Source organism: Natrix helvetica, assembly GCF_964273705.1.
Source record: "Natrix helvetica genome assembly, chromosome: 2".
NCBI lineage: Eukaryota > Metazoa > Chordata > Lepidosauria > Squamata > Natricidae > Natrix > Natrix helvetica.
The window spans coordinates 287,334,950-287,354,467 of NC_138552.1; the positions used below are offsets into that span (position 1 = coordinate 287,334,950).

At 45.2% G+C, this 19,518-nt stretch overlaps 1 protein-coding gene across 6 annotated transcripts in view; it reads left to right on the top strand.

Moving 5' to 3' along the window:
• Window positions 1-14,170: 14,170 nt before the first annotated feature.
• The window catches only part of AKAP1 (A-kinase anchoring protein 1), an 81,661-nt gene continuing 76,313 nt past the window's right edge, over window positions 14,171-19,518 (top strand). Inside the window, exon 1 of one of the 6 annotated variants that reach the window (XM_081945326.1) lies at window positions 14,171-14,319. The gene's annotated coding sequence lies outside the window, so the exon portion shown is untranslated. Of the gene's footprint in view, window positions 14,421-14,561; window positions 14,712-15,193; window positions 15,337-15,626; window positions 15,651-19,518 lie in introns of those variants that run through there. The other 5 variants (XM_081945325.1, XM_081945328.1, XM_081945330.1 and 2 more) reach the window with 5 other exon arrangements.

Genomic DNA, 19,518 nt, shown 5'->3' on the forward strand with positions numbered 1-19,518 from the left:
ATTTGTACTTTGCCTATAGAGCCATCTATGACCCCTACATGGCCCCATGGGAGTCTGACAACAGCCAATAGGATACATGGTCTTGCACAGGAACAGGAAGCTCAAGTGCAAAGGCCAAGAGAAGGTATAAAAACCCCTCATTCTCAACTCCATGTGGTCAGCTACTCAGAACTCAGGGTTCTGCTTCATCATTAAACCATCTTTCCAAGCAGCCTCCAGCCTCCATTTTGTCTCCAGTGCCTTTCTCCCGGTTTGGAACTAAACCAGATGGATATTTTTCCCCATAATTGTGATTTGCAAAACATGGTATCCAAAATAGCAAACGCATGCTGTAAAGCTAGCTGAACACCATACCTACACTATGTGGCCCTGTTTCTGCAAAACCCTTTAACTTGTACAAAAATAAGAAAATATGTGTAGATCAGGGTTGAACTGCGGGGTGCTTGGTGCTCTCAGAGCTTGGTGGTTTTCTTGCAGACATTTCATTACCAAATTAGGTAATATCACTGATGACGTTACCTAGCTTGGTAATGAAATGTCTGCAAGAAAACCATGCTCTAAGAGCACCAAGGATCTCACCATAACTGGGCCTAACTCACAGAAGTGGCTAAGACGCTGAGCTTGTCTATCAGAAAGGTTGGCAGTTCAGTGGTTCGAATCCCTAGTGCCGCATAACAGAATGAGCTCCCATTACTTGTCCCAGCTTCTGCCAACCTAGCAGTTCGAAAGCACGTAAAAAATGCAAGTAAAAAAATAGGGACCACCTTTGGTGGGAAGGTAACAGCGTTCTGTGCACCTTCGGTGTTTAGTCATGCCGGCCACATGACCACGGCGACGTCTTCGGACAGCGCTGGCTCTTCGGCTTTGAAACGGAGATGAGCACCGCCCCCTAGAGTCAGGAACGACTAGCACATATGTGCAAGGAAAACCTTTACTTTTAGCTTTGAATCTTATGGAGTTAATTTAGTCCTAAACAGATGATTTCATGCACCCAGCTTTGTGGTTTAAACTATCCACAAAGTCAGCCTTCATGTAGGAACATGCCCAATCAAACCGCTCATTTTGCATACTTAGTCCTCCAAGGAAAAGAGGCAGATTGCTAGAGTAGCTGAAAAAGTAGCTGTCCCACCACAGAATACATTGACAAGGCTTAGCAGCACAGAACACCCCCTCCCCAAATGATCTCAGCTGCAGCCCCCACGTCCAGCTAACAAATGGGGAAAGGGCTACCATGAATGTCTTTGCAGAAAGGCTTATCGGATATTATCAGTGGGGCTGGCTGGACCTATAAGAACTGCCCCTCCTACCTGTATAAACTAATACTAAATGGCCTTTTTTAAAAAACCTTTTTGAAATTTTATAATGTTAATTTTATAATTTTTTTAAAAATAGTCCTAAATTAATTTTAATATTTTAATGTTAATTGTATACTTCGTTTATATATTGATGATATCGTACATGGCCCAGAGGCCATCACTTGAGGGAGAGTCAGTACTATACAATAAGGCTGTGATGGCCAACCTATGGCACGTGTTCCCGAAGTGGCATGCGGAGCCATGTCACCTGACATGTGCACCATCGCCGGTTCCTTTTCTGTGTTCCTGGCGCTCATGTGCGCGCAATGATCAGCTGGCCTTTGTGTATGAGGCAGTGCAGGAAACTGGAAGAGCTGGTGTTCCATTTTCCTGCACGAGCATGCATGCCAGCCAGCTGATCGTCACATGCGCAGGCCCACCATAAACCCCGAAGACTAGTTGGCTGGCCCACATGAATATGACAGAAACTAGAAGTTCATTCTTGGCCACGCACACATGCACCCTGAGCAGCTCCTCTTCCGGGTTGTGGCCCAGACGATTGTGCAGGCCAGTGGTGGGTTTCAAATTTTTTTAGAACCTCTTCTGTGGGTGTGGCCTGCTTTGTGGGAGTGGCTTGCTGGCCATGTGACCGGGTGGGAGTGGCTTGGCAGTCATGTAACTGGGTGGGCATAGCCAACTTGTAAAATGTGGTGAAACTCACTCAACAACGCTCTTGCTTAACAACCAAAATGTTGGCTCAGAAACTCTGGCATTTGAAGCACGCAAGTCTTAAAGCTGTCAAGTTACAAGACCCTCGCACCCCTAACCCTTTAGAAGGAAAAAAACCTCAGGGGTGTTCAAACTTGACAGCTTTAAGACTTGTGGACTTCAACTCCCAGAATTCCTCCTTTCGCTCTTCATCTTGATGATGTGCGGACGGGCGTGGGGAGGGAGCTGGAACCGGTTCTAAACGGCACTGTAGATTTGTGGAACCTCTTCTATAGAAGAGGTTAGAACTGGCAGGAACCCACCCCTGGTGCAGGCACTCCCTTGTCGGCATGCAGTGCAAAAAAGGTTTGTCATCACTGCAATAGGGTACAGAGCAGCGTTTCTCAAACTTGGCAGGTTAAAATTTTACAGCTTTTCTTTTTCTTTTGTATAGCTCTATGCTAGCGTTTCTCAACTTAAGAGACTTTTAAGATGTGTGGACTTCAACTCCCGGAATCCTCTCCCACACTGAGGAATTCTGGGCAACTCCCAGAAGTCGACATATCTTAAAGTTGTTAAGGTTGAGAAATACTAGTATAGAGCTATACAAAAGAAAAAGCTGTAAAAATAAGACCTATAGTAGTGCAGTATTTTAGGCATAGATAAATTAAGCAATGTAAAAAAACAGAACAGCCATTACATATTTATCTAAGAGATATAGAGGGAAAATTAAATACTTACCTTGGACAAAAGAGATGCGGACTTCAAGTTTGTACTACAGGTAGTCCTCGACTTACAACAATTCATTTAGCGACTGTTTAAAGTTACAAGAGCACTGAAAAAAGTGATTTAGGACCATTGTTCACATTTATGAGCCCTATGGTCCAGGGATGAACTGCTACCGGTTTGGGCCAGTTCGCCCGAACCGGTAGTAAAAAAATGCTACCAGTTCAGGCTAACCGGTAGTCAGCTATGCAACAATCAACTATCCCGCGTGATTTATATTTGCTAGAAATTGTGCAGCACAGCTGATTGTTGGAACTTTTAAAAAAAAAAATTAAAGCATTTTTTTTACTACCAATTGGAGTAAACTGGTAATAAAAAAAAATGCTTTAAAAAAGTTTTTTAGTCGTCTTTTATAGACTTCTATAAAGTATGGAATAAAATGTACAAGTGGCTAGGAAACAGAAACCAAGACAGAAAATAGAGAATACAAATATATGGATATAAATAATGAATACTATTATAAGTGTTAATACTATGTTTGTTAAATCATAGGACAAGGTTATAGCGAGAGGAAGGCAATGCAGAAGGGAGAATTTAAAAAGCTGAGAAGGAAAGCCGATAGAGAAAGCTGTAAAATTACTGTATGTTGTTATGTATGTTCTGTGTTTTGTTTTGTCTTATTGTGTTTTTTTTCTTTGCTGTGTCTTCCCTATTGTTTTTAAAGATCAAAACATTTAATAAAAATTATTAAAAATAAAAAATAATGTTTTTGTGTAAAAGTTCCGACGATCAGCTGTGCCGTGCGATTTAGTTACTAGAAAGCAGGAAATACTGCTTTCTAGCAAATCGAAATTGCGCGGCACAGTTCTTTCCCCCCTCCTCTCTGTTCTACTTACCTTTGCAGGGCTTCTTAGCGCCTGCATGCAATGCGTGCAAAGCGAACCAGTAGCAGACTTCAGAGCATTTCACCCCTGCTATAGTCACGTGATCAAAATTCAGATGCTCGGCAACTGACTCATATTTATATAGTTGACGTGTTTTTGCAGACTTCTGACAAGCAAAGTCATTGGGGAAGCCAGATTCACTTAACAACCATGTTACGAACAACTGCAGTGATTCCCTTAACAGCTGTGGCAAGAAGGGTCATAAAATGAGGCAAAACTCACTTAACAAATGTCTCGGTAACAGAAATTATGGGTTCAATTGTAGTCAAGGACTATCGGTCAATTGTTTATATTCCATAAACCTTTTGTAATAAAAACTCCTGAACCCAGGAATTGTCTCCAGTTGATGTCGGCTCCCATCCTTAACCAAACCTGTGATGTTGGGCCTCTACCCTCTTAAAACCGAAAAGAACCTTCCTCAAATTTAACAAATTGTAGTATCAAATGCATTTGGCTGCCTTGAAAATCTGTTAAAAGTATGGGAAGAGATTTGGCATATGATTGCATTAAGTTATCCTGATGGTATAGAAGAGTGATGGCGAACCTTTTCGGCACCGAGTGTTGTGGCCCAGAAGCGGCCAGCTGAGCTGTTGGTGGACAGACTATTATGGGACTGCTCTGGAGGATGAGGAAGACTCTGGAGGGTGTTTGGAGTCAGAGCAGGAACTAGAGAGGCCTGTTGGCCACCAGGTGGCATCTGAGGCAGGGAGCAGTGAAGAGGAACAGAGGGAGGTTGTCCCTGATGTGCATATGCGCAGAGCTGAGAGGAGAAAGGAACAGCTATGGAGAAGACGTCATAGAAGGAATTAGGGACAGCTGGCTAAGGTTGTGGCCCCTCCCAAAGAGTTTATAGGTGGAGCAACGGGAGGGGAATCTTTGCAGGAAACAACAGTCCATTTTACTAGCCGTTGAGAAAACATTCCATAAATTTAATATTGGTTTCTTGAAGATAACTTTCTAGGCTCCAGGCCCAGGGGTGACTTTATCTATGAAATTAGTCGGGGCAGACAGTCAAGCCTATGTCTGCATATTCATTGGCATCATGGGACAGAATAGGCACTGAGTGCCGAACAGACTCATCTGGCCGCAACCAGGAAAAGGAGCTGCTCAGGGGGCTTGTGCGTGCCACATGTGCACCAGCCAGCAGGTCTTCTGGTTACTGCTATGTATGCACGTGTGCTGATCAGCTGGCCAGCGCACATGCTCACACCGGAAAACAGAAGACCAGCTCTTCTGGTTTCCAGCACTGCCACAAGCGCAAAGGCCAGCTGATTGTTGCGTGCACAAACGCGCAAGAAACCCAGAAGAGGAATGGGTGCCACCGCAAATACCAGGTGGCATGGCTCCACATGCCACTCTGGGCACAAGTGCCATAGGTTCACCATCACGGGTATAGAAATTCATTTAAAATCTATTTCAGCAAGTCATCCAGAATTGACCATTAAATCAACCTTGGCAGCTTTAAGATGCTTGGACTTCAACTCCCAGAATTCAAGGCTGGCTGGGGAATTCTGGGAGCTGAAGTCCACACATCTTAAAACGGCTAAGGTTGAGAAACACTGCATTAAATCATCCATAGCACACTATCCGTAAAAGTAGCCCTCCACCTGCAACCACAATTGAGCCCAACATTCATGTTGGTAAGTGAGATGGTTATTAGGCGTTTTGCCTCATTTTACAACCTTTCTTGCCACTGTTGTTAAGTGAATCTCTGCAGTTGTGAAGTTGGTCACATGGTTGTTAAGTGACTCTGGCTTCCCTGTTGACTTTGCTTGTCAGAAGGTCACAAAAGGGGATCATGTGATCCCGGGACAGAGCAACTGTCATAAGTAGAGTTGCCAACCATCAGAAGTATGTCCACATGGGCATGAGGATACTGTAATGGTCATAAGTGTGAAAAATGGTCATAAGTCACTTTTTTCAGTGCTGTTGTAACTTTGAACGGTCACTAAATGAATTGCTATAAGCCGGGGACTACCTGGGTATGCCTTTAAAATTATAATATATCAGCCAAAGTATTTGTGCCCCATAATATATCAGCCAAAGTTGTGAATGCCCCAACACTGGAAGTCTTTCGGAAGATGTTGGATAGCCATTTGTCTGAAACGGTATCGGGTTTCCTGCCTAGGCAGGGGGTTGGACTAGAAGACCTCTAAGGTCCCTTCCAACTCTGCTATCGTATTATAATGTATTTCTCAGTTGTGTTGGAGGTCTTATTATCAAAGTGGTACCAGTTTCTACCTCGAGCCATTTGACTGCTAATGTGTACCGACAATTTTTAAGGTGAAACACAATAAGCTAATTCTATTGATGCTGCCAGATTCACAATGGCACCTTGATATGCATCAGTGGTAGTTTAAAAGTCAGGGAAATAGCATCGGTTGGAAAATTAACCCAGCCAGAAATCCTTGAGGAGTGTTTTGATTAAATATTATTTTGTTCAATTTAATTTAACAGAGTACCCAAATTGGCCTGGCCAGGATGGTGGCTGCGGGGGGAAAAAAACATGGTGAAAAATTCCTCAATGCATTTTTTTATGGGACAGCAGATGAGAATAGCTTGGTCACCACTTTGCCTCCTGGCCATGCGATTCAAGAGTAAAAAAAAGAAATCCTTGACTTACAACCATTCATTTAGTGACCATTCGAAGTCGCAACGGGACTGAAAAAAAGTGACTTGTGACTCTTTTTCACACTTACGGCCATTGCAGCATCCCCATGGTCATGTGATCAAAATTCAGATGCTTGGCAACTGACTCATACTTACGACCGTTGCAGTGTCCTGGGGTCATATAAATCACCTTTTGTGACCTTCTGATGAGCAAAGTCATGGGAGAAGCCAGACTTACTTAACAACCATGTAACTAATTTAAGAAGTGCAGTGATTCACTTAACAACCGGAGCAAGGAAGGTCATAAAATGGGGCTAAATGTATTTAACAAATGTCTCACTTAGCAATAAAACTTTTGGGCTCAGCTATGTGGAAGACTCCTAAGTGGAAGACTACCTGTTACAGTCGCTTAGGAGAGGCTTGCCATATGTGAAAACCTGTTTTTCTTTCCCTGTATTTTTTATCAAATTTTATATATTATTAGTCAATAACCCAGTCTTGCCCAGGTATTTATTTATAGGGGGAAAATGTCCGGACCAAACATAATTTATAATGTTGGATTTTCCCCCTTACCAAAGGGAGGCCATTTGTGGAATACTGTGAAGCCATTTACCATGGCAACTCCACTGTGCTGCACGGTAGAAGCCATTTTATGGCCGTACAGTAGAAAACATTGAAAGGCACAACAGGCTGCATCTTAACAGAACAACCCCCCTCCCAGGGGTGTTAGGGATGTCTTACTCCCACAGTATTTGTTTCTAGAGAGTAAGTCATCTGTTACTAAGTTTGGTTGAAATTGCTCAAGGCATTCCAGAGTTACCCTTATATATATGTATTTGTGTTACAACCCCTGGTATGCCCAAATATGGGAGGAAGCTCACTACTCCCTCTTTCTGTCCTTCGGCTCATTACAGAAAACCATCCAGGCAGAAAACCATATTTTAATTTTTAATGTTGCCTTTTTATATTTGTGTTGTATTTGTGCTGATAATGAGCCGAAGGACAGAAAGAGGGAGTAGTGAGCTTCCTCCCATATTTGGGCATACCAGGGGTTGTAACACACATATATACATACATACATACATACATATACTCAAGAAATATATATACTCAAGAAATGAACGCTATGGTATAGCACAGCGATGGCGAACCTTTTTTGGCTCGCGTGCCACAAGTGGGGGGAGCGCAGGGGAGGGTCGTGTGCGGGCATGCCGCACCCATAATGCAACGCGCAATCCCCCAGTGCGCATGCACGCACAGCGCACCCCCCCATTTTTACATGCTTTTTTCGCCCTCCCCAGCGTGATGTGCTGAATTAGGAGGAAATGATCAACCCGTGTTTGCCAATCTCCTGGGCCCATCCTGGATAGGGCCTCTTTTGCAGATCTCACCATTCTCTCTGCCTGACCATTGGAGGCTGGATGGAATGGAGCGACCAGGGCATGTCTGATTCCCTGTGCTGCTAAGTAGGTTTCGAACTGCATGGCCATGAATTGGGGCCTGTTGTTAGAGACCAAGACATTGGGCACGCCGTGAGTGAAGAAAAGTCTCCATAATGCCTTGATGACCGCTTCTGCCGTGGTAGAGGTCATGAGGACTACCTCTAGCCATTTCGAGTAGGCGTCCACAACTAGTATGAATGTTTGACCAAGAACTGGCCAGCGAAGTCTATATGCACCCTAGATCATGGTGCTTGAGGTCTCTCCCACTCCTTAGCGGGCACCTCTGGGGGAGCTGGTATGGACTCCTGGCATGGTGTGCAGGTAGCCACCCATTCTTTGACCTCCCTGTCCATGTTAGGCTACCACACGTAATTCCTAGCCAAAGACTTCATCCTGACAATTCCAGGATGCCCTCTGTGTAAAGCCTCTAATACTGCAACGTGCAGTTTGGGTGGAACAACGACCTGGTGTGTCCCCCTGCAGCAAACAGCCATTAATAACAGACGTTTCATCTCTTTTACAATAATACATTTTGAATTCAGACCCAACAAACCCCTTGGGCCACCCCCTACACACCCAGTTCAAAATTTGTTTGATCGTGGAGTCTCTTGCAGAGTTGCGGGCAACGTCACTAGATGAGACAGGACCAGTCTCTAAGCAGTCAATGAGAAGGACTGGAGTCTCGGGAGTAGGGTCTGCAAGCATTTGAGGCAGTGGGCAGCGACTCAAAGCATCAGCATGCCCCAAGGTTGAGCCTGGTCGATGGATGAGGCGATAGGTGTAGGCCGTGAGGAAAATAGTCCATCTGGTCATTCGCGGTGACAAAGAAACAGGAGTAGGCTAGTCCCCAGCTAGCAAGCCCAGTAGCGGTTTGTGGTCCGTGATGAGTTCAAAGTCACAGCCATAGAGGTACTCATGGAACCTTTTTACGCTGGCTACTGCAGCCAAAGCCTCACTGTTGAGCTGGTTGTAGTTCTGCTAGGCAGCGGACAAGGTCCTTGAGTAATAGGCAATGGGTGCCTCAGTTCCATTGGGCATGGGGTGGCTGAGGACGGCTCCAACGCCAAATGGGGAAGCGTCGCAAGTTAAAACAAGTGGCAGGGTCTGGCTGTACTGGACCGCGGCAAATGCAGCTGCTTCGGCTCTGCCCCAGGACCACTTTGTGTTTTTTGCTAGGAGACGATGTAAGGGCTCAGCAACGGTGGCTTTCTGTTTAAGAAAGATCCTATAGAAATTAAGGAGCCCAAGGAATGCCTGCAGCTCGGTCTGATTGCGAGGTGTAGGGGCGTCCTGGATTGCTTTTATTTTTTTAGTGGTCGGGTGAATCCCAGAGCCGTCGATGAGGTACCCTAGGAATTCAACACTTGGCATGTTAATTTGGCATTTTTCTTTTTTGATACGGAGGCCTTTATCTCTAATTCTGGTCAAAACAGTTCTCAAACGTTTGAATCGTTGCACCTTATTTGCAGCCGATACCAAGATGTCATCAAAATAGGGGACGACTCCTGGGATCCCCTGCAAAAGCCCTTCCATGACACTTTGGAACAGTCCAGAGGTGATACTAACTCAAAATTGCAGGGAGTTACATTTGAATTCACCCCTGTGCATCACAATGGTTTGGGCCTCTGCTGTGGTGCCATCTACAGGCAATTGTTGGTATGCCTGCGCCATGTCTAATTTAGCAAATACTTTGCCGGGGCCTAAAGAATGTAGTAAATGCTGTACAATGGGTACAGGATAAGCGCTTGTTGTAACACTTTATTGATTGTGCACTTGTAGTCCGCACAGATGCAGACAGACTTGTCACATTTGACAGGCATGATCTACCGGCTCTAGGATTCCCGGGCCTATGAGCTTGTCAATTTCCAGATCAATTTTAGGGCAGAGAGCAAAAGGTACTCTCCTGGGTTTTAGTCTGATGGGGGCTACGTTGGGGTCCAAATTAAAAGAGATTGGGGTCCCCACATACTTACCTAGACCAGTGCCGAAGACGTCCTCGGACTCCTTAAAGAATTCTTCGTCTTTTAAGGCTTTGATACCGGTCACTTCTATGCCCAGGGCTTCAAACCAGTCAAGCCCCAGGAGGCTCTGCAGGTCACCGCTGACCACTGTCACTGGAAGCTGGCTGCTGAAGTTTTTGAATTGCACCCGGAAGGTGCCCTGGCCCACAATGGGGACTCGGTTCCCCTGGTAGTCGCCAAGGCTAATGTCAGGAATGCGTAGATGCTGCTTCTTCAGGCTAGGGATAGCCTGCTTGAGTGTAGACCACGGCATGATGGTCAATGATGACCCCGTGTCGATCTCCATCTCGCATGGAAAGCCCTCGATGAGGACTGTGACCTTCAGCCTTTTTGGCCGCCTTGTGTGGACTTGGCCAATTGAGGTGTGGTAGGTGACTCTGGTGTCGCCTTCTGAGCGCCGTGGTGGCAGCTGCCATGCCCCTTGGTTGGGTCTCTGCTGGTGGTTAGGTCGGCTTCTGGGCTTCCAGGTTGTCATGGGGTGCTCGCTTCTGCAAACCTTGGCGATGTGCCCCTTTCGCTCGCAGTGCTGGCAGATGGCATCGCGGAAATGGCAAAATGATCTGGCATGGTCTCCTCCGCTTGCACAAGGCAGGAAACGCTGTTTGAATTTGAGCGCCGGCTTGGTGCGGTCACTGCGCATGCAGCAGCTGTCATCTTCGCTTTCTGAGCCCTCGGCCTCTGTAGCCTTGTGTGTATGCCTGCGCTTTTCCGTGCGCCTTGGGGAGTGCTTTGGCGCTGCAGGGTTTCTGTAGACTTAAGGGCAGATTCGGATGCCCTGGCTTCGTCCAAGGCAATTTGTAGAGTGAGATTAGACTTGGCAAGTAATCTCCTCTGTAAATAAATGTCCCGCACACCGCATATGATCCGGTCGAGTATGAGTTCCTCTAGGTCTCTGAACTTGCAGTAAGTTGCGGCCTTTCTTACCACCGCAATGTACTCATTGATAGATTCGCCTTCCTTTTGATTGCAAATATTAAATTCATGCCGGCGCATGTGCTTAGACAGTTTGGGAGCATAGTGTGTCCTCAGCGTCTGTTGGAGCATCAACAAAGCGACCGATTGGAGTGGCGTTGGCTCGGATAGATCTTTGGCTGTCTCGAACACTTCCCGTCCACAGTAACCCAGGAACATGTTCTTCTTGCAGCCTTCAGAAAGGCCCATGAGGTCGTTGGCTTTGAGAAAGCATTCGAACCTCAGCATGTATGATTCCCAGTGTTCGGTGACTGCGTCGTACGGAGTTGGTGGGGCGTGCATGGCCATCTTGTGTTCTGAGGGCGTTTTGAATCTGCCGCTTGAAAATGGCTGCTTGATGTCGCCCTGAGCTCCGGGCTGGATTTACTTGCTGGATTGCTACGCTCTTTTTGGTTCGCCTAGTTGCCTTCCAATCCCATCCTCATCACCAGTGTTAGATTGGGTAAAGGAAAGGCACACTCAGACTTAGGCAACAACAGCTCTTTATTGTAACAGAACAACTATGTACAATCCAGCGAAGGTTCAGTCTGACAGCAGCCCTTTTATAGGGAGCTGTCAGACCCTTTGACCAATGAGATTGAATCTCTGTTCCTACTGGAGCAGAGGACCTTGGTGGAAATCATTATAACAGTTGCTAATATTTAACACCTACACCCATGAAAATCTATGAAAACACACACACACACACACATACACACACAAATATATATATTTGTTTTCGTAGATTTTCACGGGTATAGGTATGCTGGTTTTGTTGTATTCGGGTCTTTTCCCATGTAAGGTTGAGATTGTCTTTGCAACGTTTCGGCAGGATCTCACCTGCCATCTTCAAGCGTGGGCTTAAAATGGGAACGGAGCTGCCGTCTTTCTGTAAGTCTTGGTGGGAGGGGATGGCGTGCTGGCTTTGTTTCAGTAAGTGGAATGATTGGTTGTGTGGTTGTATCATGATTGGTAGATTGGTGCTGATTGGTGCAGGCTGTGTGTGCATTGTTGTGAGATCCTGCCGAAACGTTGCAAAGACAATCTCAACCTTACACGGGAAAAGACCCGAATACAACAAAACCATATATATGTGTGTTGTATTTGTGCACATATTTTTATTTTTAATGTTGCCTTTTTATATTTGTGTATTAAAAATAAAATAAAAATATGGTTTTCTGCCTGCATGGTCTTCTGTGATAAGCCGAAGGACAGAAAGAGGGAGTAGTGACCTTCCTCCCATATTTAGGCATACCAGGGGTTGTAACACAAATACATACCTATTTCCCTGGCTCAACTGATAAGGAAGTGAGCCCGTGGCTTAGTGGCTAAAACTCCTGCCTAAGATATATACAGCTCGGGTTCAAATCCCAGTATGGGTATGGCTAGCTGATGAGAGCTAATTAGCTCGAAATAGATCTATACTAGTCTCCCTTTATTTATTTATTTATTTATCAGTACAAATACTACAACAACAACAACACACACACACACACACACACACACACACACACACACACACACACACACATATATATATATATATATATATATATATATATATATATATATATATTGTGTTACAACCCCTGGTATGCCTAAATATGGGAGGAAGGTCACTACTCTCTCTTTCTGTCCTTCGGCTCATCACAGAAGACCATGCAGGCAGAAAACCATATTTTTATTTTTAATGTTGCCTTTTTTTTAATATATATATTTGTGTTGTATTTGTACTGATAAATAAATAAAGGGAGACTAGTATAGATCTATTTCAAGCTATTTAGCTCTCATCAGCTAGCCATACCCTTACTGGGATTTGAACCTGGGCTGTATTACATATTAGGCAGATGTATTAGCTACTAAGCCACAGGCTCTCCTCCTTTATCAGCTAAGCCAGGGAAATAGATACATACATACATACATACATACATACATACATACATACATACATACATATATGAAGATCTACCTATATCTGTCTATCATCTGTCTCTCTTTCTCTCTAGATATCTACATGTAGAGTGAAAGAGAACACTGTTCCTTTAAATCTGCCATTAGCCTGTTTTTGACTTGTACAATTTTATTCTGTTGACTTGCACAGGTGTTTTGGCTTCCAAATGTTAACAAATTAAACCTCAGCTGTGCAGGAAGATGTTAGGGGACTTCCCAAAAACATACCCATGCTCTGCCCTACTGATTTATTTAAGAGAACCCGACAATGAACGCTAAATGCAGATACTCTTTGCAAAATAAAATGCGAAGGGTCATTACGAAGTTTGCAAGAATTGGCCACCTTTCTCAATGCTTCACAGCCTTCAAGGGATAAAGTTAAATCAAGATTTTTAGGGTCTTTTTTTTTTAAAGTTGAATGGAAGCAACTCTTTTATGGAAAGTTGCAATCTGTCACCTGTGAATGCATCCTTTAAGATCCAAGAAGCTCAATTCTTCTTCGAATTCCTTGCACATTTTATGTAATGAAGAAATACAATGAGGTTTGTGTAAATAATAGATTGGAAAATATAATGAGGAAAAGGGAATGTAAAATGGTAAATGTAAAGATAGAACCAGGTTTGCTGGAATATCATCCCGAAAATACACCAGGTGGAAGAAGAAATATGCAATCACAATAGAAATAGGAAAGGAAGAGATGAAAGGTAGGAAGAGAAGAAAAGAAAGGAGAAGGAAGGAAAGAAAGAAGGGGAAAGGAGAGGAAGACAGGGAGGAGAAGTAAGAGGGGGACAGGAGAGGAAGGGGAAGAAGAAAAGGGAAATGAGAGGAGAAAAGAAGAAAGTAGAGAAGAAGGGAGAAAAAGAAAGAAAAATAGGGTTGTGGTAAAATAAAATAGGTGTATGGGATGGTAAGCAAAGCGATCCCGATTATACATTTTAACTTTTATATGGAAAAATGAATATTTAACATTGCTAATACACAATGTTAATAATAACCATGAGAATGTATATTTGCAAATGTATATATGAGATTAAAAATAAAAAACCGCCTTTTCTTTTGTGAAGAAATACACCAGCGCCTTTTAAAAGCATTCGATCCGTCGTGGTGACGGCCTCCTTTCCTCCATTTATTTACAAGTAGATTGGATTGTTTATAAACAAAACTCCCGTTCGCGGGCGCTCCCTTTTCAGCAGCGATCCCCCAACCTTGGCCACTTTAAGACTTACGGACTTCAACTCCCAGGATTCCTCAAGGCAGCCATGCTGCAAGGTAGGATACCATGCTGGCTGGCTGAGGCATTCTGGGAGTTGAAGTCCATAAAATCTTCAACGTTGCGAAGGTTGGCGAGCTCTGCTTGACAGTATGTTATTACGTTCCGAACAGAAACGGATTTGTTTCACTGCGACTGCGCTAGGGAAGCCTTTCCCCCCCCACACACACACTCCCGGCGGAGGAAGGAGGCGCGTCCTGCTTAGCTTTCTCGCGCGAGCTGCGGCCGAGAGGGCGGCGGGAGGGGGCGGGGCCAAGGGAAACGCTCAGCCAGCGGTGGGCGGGGCGAGTGGAGCGTTGTGTATATCGGTCGAATGTCTCAGCGTTCCAAAAGGCCCGGTCCGGCAGCACGTGGGGGGACCACTGAGCGAGCCCGTGACGGGTGGAAGGGCTGGGCACGGAGGTAGCGCACGGGGGCTTGGCACCGGCATCGGGGGTGGGACGGCGAGGAGAGAGGCGGCCGCAAACCAGAGCTGGGAGACAGCCGGCTCCCCCGGACGCATCGTGAGTAGCGGATTTGACTGGCCGGCTTAATGCGCCAAGTTTGCGAGGGGGGGGGAGGCTTTCCGGAGAGTTAAACCGGGGTGGGCGAGGGTGACCATGGTCGCTGCAGCTTCCGGCGGATCGTATCAACCTCCCCGTCTGTTGTTCCCAACCCGGGGGGGATTTCCTTTCCCTCCCTCCTCCTCCTCCTTCCGCGCGTATGGTTGCTAACTCCTCGGGGCTAGCCCACCTCCCCGAAGCGGCGCTTGGCTAGCCTGCCGATGGTTGCTCTGCGGTAACAGTCATTGGCAGGTAAGGAGGACGCAGCTCCCGGGTCCGGTGACCGACCACCCCCTTCCCCTCCCCTCCGCCTTGCATCTGATCTCCCTTGCTTGTCTTCGACTTTCAAGCGGCTCTCTCGCACCCGGAGCCCTAACGGGGGCTCCCCTCCTCCCCAGCAGCGAGACGGGGGTCGCTGGATCCTTCTGCGTACGACTGAGGGGCTCGGGGTAGCGGCGGTTCCGTCCTTCCCTCTCGCCCTCCCTCTTGCAACTCTTGTCATTTACCCGTCCTTTACTTTCCCACGTGCCTCGGACTTGCATTTGTATGGCGTTTCCCCCGACGCCTCTGCTTCCCTGCGAACATGTTTCCTCCTGCCACTTTCTCCGGCGGGTTATACCTGCCTTTTTAAAATGTTTGTGCAGAGCCGGCCTATTTGGTGCTTTTTTTTGCATTTGCATTTGCACCCCAAGTGGGGTGTGTGTGCTGTACAAGTTTCCAGATTCTGCCTTGGCAGGTGCCCCCTTTGCCCGTGGTGGTGGGGAAAGTCGGAGGCTGTGAAAGGCCTACCTGTAACTCTGGAAGAGGCACGACAAACCCCGAAGCTGAACCTGTCAAGGCGGTTAAGGAGTTTTGTGGCTTGTGAGCCGAGCTTGAGGTTTGTTTGATCCATGTTGGTCCAGCTTTTCCAAGACATTTGAAAAAGTGCCTTCAAATGCCAAGATTTCCTGGCTTAAAATTCAAATTTAGGACTGCAACTCTTTTCCCAACCAGATCAGCCCTCTGGATGTATTAAGGCTGCAAACCACACCTGGCTTGCAAATTCTGAGAGTTGTATAAATCTGGTGCGGGGAGGCTGGGGCACATTGGAGAGGCCTCAGAACATGTGTTAGCAATCAATAGAAGAGTATAATTTGGTGTTTAGCTTGTATTTAAAAGGCTCTCCCCCGTTTCTTCGTTCTTCCATGTAAGGTATACTGTAAACTTAATGATGATTTATCCCGCAGGGTTGTTGTGTATGTGGATGACAAAGGCCAGGTAGTGCAGTGTTGTTTAGGGATGTACAGAAGCTGGTTGATGGGGAACTCAACCTGATGTGAGATGAATAGTAGGACTGAGGCATGAAATGAGAGTTGGAAAAGTTTCTGGCTATAAAGCATTCAGTTGGGAGGAAACGCACATGGGGCATGGCTGTGTTTTGAACCTGGTATAATGCTAATAGAGTTCACCAGAGGTGTGCTAATTTCTCTTGAGTAAAGGCCATTCCCTGGTTTGTTCTTTCAATGTATCAGGTGTGGGCTAGAATTGTGTTTGAAAGCTACCCAGTCCTTTGCAAGCTGCTTATTCATGTCTGAAATGTATAATTTTAGGGAGCGTGTGCTTGGATTGATGTCCTTGCAACACCCACCCCCAGGTCCTTTTTCAGTTAAGGCTGCCGGGTATCCAACTGCAGTTAAAATTGCCTTTTGCCCCCCATCTTAAAGCCACAGGCCCACCTCTGCAGCGAGAAAGCTAAAACTTCCTTGCAACAAGGTCACACACCACCTTGTCGGTTTCTCTTTCAAGAGGATCCTGGTGGTAGCCCAGCCTTCTGGCAGCTAGGAAGAGGCGGATCCCGGGTCCTCCAGCAAGGCCTAGTTTGTTCTTGCGCCCCCCCCCCCAAAGCATCATGCAAGTGGGATTCCTTGGGTAGAGGTCACCCTTCTCCACGCCAGCTGGGTGCTCTCTTTCTTTCGGGCAAGCCTGGGCTGAGAAAGGCTGTTTCGTTTTGGAGAGCCCTTCCGTTTTTTTGCCATGTGCCTGATTCATCTTACAAGGGCACAGCGATGACGTGAAGGCATGGAGGGGAGGGCAGAGGGGAGGAGAGGAAAGCCTCAGTTTGGCTTGGCTGAGCAAGTTCTGCTACTTTGGTAACCTCCCTCCCTGTTCCCCCCCTCCTCCTTTAAATGAACTCTTAGCAAAAAAAAAAAAAACAGTTGCGTTTGGTGGATTTGATTAAGTCTTAACCATGCGCCTGCTCACTCACTCACTCTTTCTGGGTGTGCAAAGAGCAAGGTTCCTTTAAGACACTTCTGACAATGTTTGAAGGGCTGTGCTAAGGCATAGTGCTTTGGTACGCCTCCCCCAACCTCCAGGTGTGTTCAATGTGCACATTTTAATCACCTGCTAATAGGCACAGCTCAATGGCGATTCTTTTGTTTTTCCCAGGCTTTATGGGGAATAATGCCATTGGAGAAGGAAATTCTGGGTGTTGATTTGCCTGCTGAGTTTAAATATTCTGCTAATCCGGGGTTTGTGGGAGGCATCTGGTGTGTTTCCTGCTTCATGTTAGGTGTCAAATTGCAGTGGCTAGGTTCATATAATGTGTATTAAACCAAAACAATCCACATTGTGTTTTAGTAATGTGTGTGAACCAGGTTTCTATGCTAAACTTAGCGTGTATGCTTAACAATGCAACATGTTTATTTTTTCATCATCTCTCATGTCCATAGTACATGCTTCACATCAACCCTGTTGAGTTGACTTGATTGAAAGATAGTTACTGCTTCAAAGGAATCTATTTTAGAATTGAGTTGGCCAGGGTCAAATCCATGCTGTAACCACTATCCTACACATCTGAAAGACAGGCTGTGTAAAAGACAGTTGCTCTTACAGTGAATATTTAAAGTTTTTCTGCTGTCTAATTCTCCACCTATCCATGTTCTTTGACTGCTATTCCCATTTTACAGATTGTGGGAGAAGAATTGAAGTCATTGATGCCCATGTAAAGTTAGTAGGCAAACTTTGATAGTTACAACAGAGTACTATGTTGAGGGACTCGGTGGCTAAGATGCTGACCTTGTTGATCAGAACCGCAGTTCGGCGGTTCGAATCCCTAGTGCTGCATAATGGAGTGAGCTCCCGTTACTTGTCCCAGCTTCTGCCAACCTAGCAGTTCGAAACCATGTAAAAGTGCAAGTAGAAAAAATAGGAACCACCTTTGGTGGGAAGGTAATAGTGTTCTGTGCACCTTCAGCATTTACTCACGCTGGCCACATGACCACGGAGACGTCTTCAGACAGCGCTGGCTCGTCGGCTTTGAAACAGAGATGAGCGGCTTTGAAACAGAGATGAGCCCCCTAGATCGGGAAGTTTTATGCTGTAAATTATTCCATTTTACAGACTGATAACCAGGAAGGTTATTTAAGGCTGATAACCAGGAAAGGCACAGTTGTTTCAGGATTTGGATAGTTTTTCATCAGCTTTAGCTATTGGTTTCTGTAAACACAGTGCTCTTTAAAGTTCTCCAGGTTTTCACAGGTTTTTTCCTTCCAGGTGGGTCAAAACTTTATATCACTGTCCCATTGTAGCTACACAACTATTCTGTAGGACATATCAGGCTTAGTTGTTGGACCCAAAGTGATTTATTTAGCCAATAAGGATTTGAACCTAAGTCTCCAATCTGAGTTATTCATTAATCCACTGTACACCAATGGTCTTCCTGACTGAGGAATTCTGGGAGTCGAAGTCCATAAAGTTGCCAAATTTGGAAATCTTTGCACTACAACATGTCAATGTAGGGGGGGGGGCAGTTTGAGTTTTTGAATATTGGTTGTCTGATTTATGTTCTGGTTTTAACCTTTGATGCAGGTGTATTAGATGATTGAATATATTTGGAAATTATTTTGGTTGGAAGTGGTTGCAAACCTGTGTCTCACATTGTGACTGTTGTTGTTTGTGTGTTACATTTGTATCTTGCCTGATGTTTGGGAGCAAAAGGCAGAAAAAACTATTTTCCCCAACTGGACAGAAACACTTTAATGGGCTTTAATCTTCATTCTCACTCCAAGGTTAGCATTGCTCAGCTCTGTGATGTTAGAGCAGCTGACCAGTCAGAATTGGAGACACTGTAATGCTGAGGCTATTTTCTGAATTGCGATTGGTCCTGGGATAGGGCCAGGAAGTTAGTGGTTGGAGAGGAAAAATCACATTTCTCCTATAATTTTGTATTAATAGACCCCTTGGTGCTCTTTCAGCCTGGTTGTTTTCTTGCAGACATTTCATTACCCAACTAGGTAGCATCATCAGTGCCAGAAGGAAGTAGGATTTGCTCCCTGTTTACATACAAATGGCTTTCCATTTGCTTGTGTTGGTGCATGTTGTTTTCTTTTTTTTAAGAGTTGCTTGATAAGTCTTTTAACTTATTTGTTTCTCAGAGTTGGTAGTTCTTTCTTTGGGGTAATTGGGTATTTTGTAAATAGGTTAGCGGGTGGGTCCAAGAAGAGGGCAGAGAAACCTAAATGTGGACCTCTCTAACACATTCACTCGGCTAATTTGCAGTTTATCGGTCTGAGATAGGGAGAAAGTGACTTTGATTCACCTTGGACAAGGGGGGGTGTTTTGTTGAAAGCAAAAGACAAGTGGGAAGTCGTAGCCAACAAACATACCTTCTCCTTGGTCCAGACTGTGTGCAGTCTTGGCTCCCTTCTGCAAAAATGGAGCTCCAGTAGCCAAGATAACTATCAGCTCCACCAAAGAGGTCTTTTGCCTCTGGAGCAGGGACTATCAGTAAATAACGCCTCTCTCCTCTCTGCAGCTAAGATGGGTGGAAAAGTTTATTTTGTAAAACATTCTTAAGTACACGTTGGTTCTTGACTGACTCTTGCTCTCATTTAACCAATTTCATTGTATTTAAGTACAATGACAATAAGATTATACTTATACTTATTGGTAATCTTGAGTCTGAATCAAGTTTTGTCCTAGTGTGTTAACATGCTGGATTCTGTGACTTGTAGAAAAGAGATGAATGTCCTCCTAATTTTCTGCTAGGAAAACTTGGTTTTTATTTGTTATATTAACA